Source organism: Cariama cristata, unplaced genomic scaffold (genome assembly GCF_000690535.1).
Source record: "Cariama cristata isolate BGI_N322 unplaced genomic scaffold, ASM69053v1 scaffold11115, whole genome shotgun sequence".
NCBI classification, from domain to species: Eukaryota; Metazoa; Chordata; class Aves; order Cariamiformes; family Cariamidae; genus Cariama; species Cariama cristata.
This window is the reverse complement of record NW_009619251.1, coordinates 11462-15125: the sequence shown is the minus strand read 5'-3', so window position 1 is coordinate 15125 and position 3664 is coordinate 11462. Positions and strand designations below refer to the sequence as shown.

Below are 3664 nucleotides of genomic sequence, written 5' to 3'. Positions count from 1 at the left end.
ACCATCACAAGGCTGGCTTCCACAGGGACCTGAGAGGGTCGCATGTGGTATTTATGGATGTCTCTGTGAGCGTTATCAACATCAGCACCCAGGGATGGCTTTTGAGTGGTTGTGTAGCCAAGTAAGGAAATGGGTGAAGAAGATTTTCTTCTCTTGTTCTTTACAACCAGCCTCCTGATCACAGAGATCAACCGTCTCACTTGGAAATGATAATGGTTTCTCACAGCCCCCCTCCCTGTCTTTCCCCTTCCCTTTCCCTTTCTGTTTTGTTTATTTTTTGTTTCTTGTTGGCCATATGGATGTTTAGTCTTACCTCTGCTTCTTTCACATGCAGCAGAAGTGCTGTGAGGCTGGATGAGAAGTGAGCTGATAAAGAAACATAAATCATAAAGTAAGAGGCATCCTGCAGAGCAAGGAGCCAGCACAGCCCGGCAGGTTGTGACAGGCCAGTTCCCATGTTGGCATCTAAATCCTCAGCAACATCAGTGGGAAGAGTTAAGCACTCAGATCAGTGTCTCAGCCTCTCTCAAAGATAGCGTGTAATCGTGAGGAATGAACCCAAACCCGAGGCAGCCAAGACAAAACACGATGTTGCATTTTGTTATGGTCTTGGGTGTCCTTCACCCAGCATCTGCAATCAGAGTGCTGGTGCCCAGATGACTTGTCCTCAGTCTTGCTGGCTACACGAGCCACCACCTTTCCACCAGCCCCTGGAGAGCAACATTGGACATGGTGAGGGTTGGTGCCAGGGGTGGGTCACAAGCTGCAAAGAGCTTCACTATCTGCAGTGCTCAGGACAGCCCTGTGTCATGGAGATGCTCTTCAGGGATGCCCAAATTCCAGCGATTTGACAGCCTCTCTTTTCAGCTGCTGGTTTTACTTTGCAATGCAGCGCCATGCCCATGCTGGTGCACAAAGGTGTGTTATCTGGTTCTGCCAGGGGAGCAGATGAACCTTAAATCCTCTCAGTCATGGTGAGATGCAAGGAGAGAGGAGCTGGGTTTTCACCCTGAGCACAGAGAGGAACAGAAGGAAAAAGTCAACTCCAAAGAGCTTTGCTGTCCGGCTGCTTCTGGCTGGGCAACTGCTCCAGCTGAGTTATGATCTGTAAGGTCAAAATACTTAGTGATGTCTGAGGAGACCATCGGATTCGATGGAACGCAATTTTGACTGTGGGTTTAGCTCAATCAGCCCAGATCTGCTGGATGATAACCACAGCAGAGAGAACAGTCAGCTGAGGTTCACATCTACCAGCCCAGCATTTCTCTGCCTACTTGGAGCATATTTCAGACATGTCATAACTCTCCACATTCTCTGGATCATTCTTTCCTCTCCCTCTCCACAAGGCAGGCCCAGATAGCAGCCGTGTTTGGAGAGAGGATGGAGGAGACAGGACTCTCCCGCCTTCCTCTGCCTCCCCCTGAGGATGGGAAACACCAGCTCAGGGACTGAACTACCCCACTGTGAAATGACAGCATTTAACATTTTAATTGCAGTAGACCAAGGTGCTAGGAGGTGCACAAACCAAGCAGAGAGATGGTATTCCTCCCTCCCCGCTACCCCTATGCTGTCAGTCTGAGAGAGCCAGAGAACTGACAAACTCGTTGCAGCAGTGCAAGCAGCCGCTGTGACAATGACTCTGCTGGGAAAGTTGCGCCGGGGGCTGATCTGTCCCTGCAAGAGACCTTCTTGATCTCCAGTCCAGCTTGATTTCTCTGGTCTATCCTTTGGACCCGGGCTGTGCCTCAGCCTGTCTTTCGGATGGGTGGGACTGCCCACTGGGAAGAGAGGAAGAGACCGATTTGGAAAGATAGCGAGGAGGAGGAGGAGGAGGAGGAGGAGGAGGAGAGGCAGCGGGAAACCCAGCCCACCCTTTGGCTTCCTCCTGCCTCCTTCTAAAACCTGCAGATTCCTCCAGCCCGTTCAAGTGCCTGAAGTTTCCTCAGCCCTTCTGCCGGGACTGCGAGGTATGGCCGGAGACCTTCGCGTTTGCCTTTGCTCTGCTATTTCTCCTGTCATGGGGGTCCTGATAGCCCCACTGGTGGTGGTCCCTGGCCTGGGAACAGCTCTCCCAGTCCATGGGCTGCATGCGGTGCTCAGCAATGCATCACCTGGGGATGGGAGGTGGATGCTCCCCACCCCAAATGATGCACTTAGAGACCCCTCCTGACTTCTTCGCTTTCTCCTCTTTGCAGCATCTCCGCTCCTAAACTGACTCTGTTACCGTATTTCACTGCCAGATTACTCGCTTTAACACTTTGGTGGCATCTGACTGTAAAAGTTTAACCTGCCCTCATTTTTCTCTCTCCTCCCTTTTTCCCCTCTGGGTTTTCACTTGTGGGGTGTTTTCTTAGCGAGATGCGTGAGCCCAAGGCCTGGGCGCATCCCACCAACCTGCAGAGCAAATCAGATCCAGTTACAAACCAGTCCCGGTTACATCCAGCCTAAGGTGCGTTGGCAGGGGATATTTTACTCACCAAAATATCTAGAGGAAGAACAAAAGAGCTGTCGACTTCATCTCGGCATTTTTATTTTTTTCAGTCCAGCCGCTCTTATTTCTCCCAAAAAAAAAAAAAAAAAAAAAGACACTCAGCTTTTTGTTCCAAGCAGACTTTGAAACCATTTCAAGTCCTGCTGCTTTGGTTTGCTTAACTCCAGCTGATCAACTGTTAGAGACGGAGATTGCAGGAGACGAGGAACAAAGCTCTTTTGTTTTTGTTTTTGTTTTTTTTTTTTTAAAGTTTTAAGAACTTGGGCTGAGTCAGACGCAATTTGAGGTCCACGCAGAAGAGCCGGGGGCTTGTCTCCTTTAAAGGCAGCCGCTGTCCTTCCTGTCCCACTGACATGCGTGGCATCTAACTCTGCTCTTTGTGTCCCTCCTCTATCTAAGAAAGCTCCACTCTGTTGCATCCAGCCAAGAAATGAAAACTTAACAGGATGGGGGCTGAATTCCCACCCAACCCAAAAAGCAACAGTTTCAAGTTGGAGTGAAAGTGGGGACCCCGGGAAGGTCGTCAGTACTCCGAATCCTCGGTTACCACCAATTTGAACCAGCCCAAAAACTCCGCAGCCCTCCAAAAGGGCAACAGTTCAATCGCAGCCGTTTGTTAGGGTCGATCCGGCGAGTTTTACGTGGAAATAAAAGGCTGTTGGGTTCTGTGCAGCAGTTAAAGCCAAGCTATTGTCTGCCACCTAGGCAGGAGCAGGGATGCGGGTGGTGTTGGGAGGGGGAAGAGGAGAAATAAACTTTTCAAACTGTTTTTTCAAGCCCCTCCTTCCACAATCCTCTGCTCTTCCATGACTCAGCCCCAGAGGAATGTCGGCTCCCATGGAAACCCTTTCTGGGTCCTCTGGTCGGAGGGATGTCGGGGCTGTTATCGCTGGAGTGGCTGTGGCAGGGCGAGTCCAGGGAATGCTTTGAAGATGGTTGGCATTTTTGCAGAATATTTAGTGGACAGTTTCTTCTCTCTCTCCTTTGTGGAGCTGTGTGAGATCAGTTTGCTGGATCCCCCGGGAGCCAGAGGGACCGCTTGCACCTGGCACAGAAGTACCCGGGCTGCTTTTGGCACTGCCCCACGTCCCGTCCAAACAAAAGAAAAAGCTTAGACAGGACAGCAAAATGCTGTTATCGCCTGTCCTTCCGACTGACGTCTGCAAAGGGCTC

General features: G+C 50.7%; 1 protein-coding gene across 1 annotated transcript in view; it reads left to right on the top strand.

The window, feature by feature from the left end:
• The first annotated feature begins 1926 nt into the window (after window positions 1-1926).
• Window positions 1927-3664, top strand: part of SPARC (secreted protein, acidic, cysteine-rich (osteonectin)) — a 9822-nt gene continuing 8084 nt past the window's right edge. Inside the window, exon 1 of the mRNA XM_009701162.1 lies at window positions 1927-1967. The gene's annotated coding sequence lies outside the window, so the exon portion shown is untranslated. The remainder of the gene's footprint in view (window positions 1968-3664) is intronic.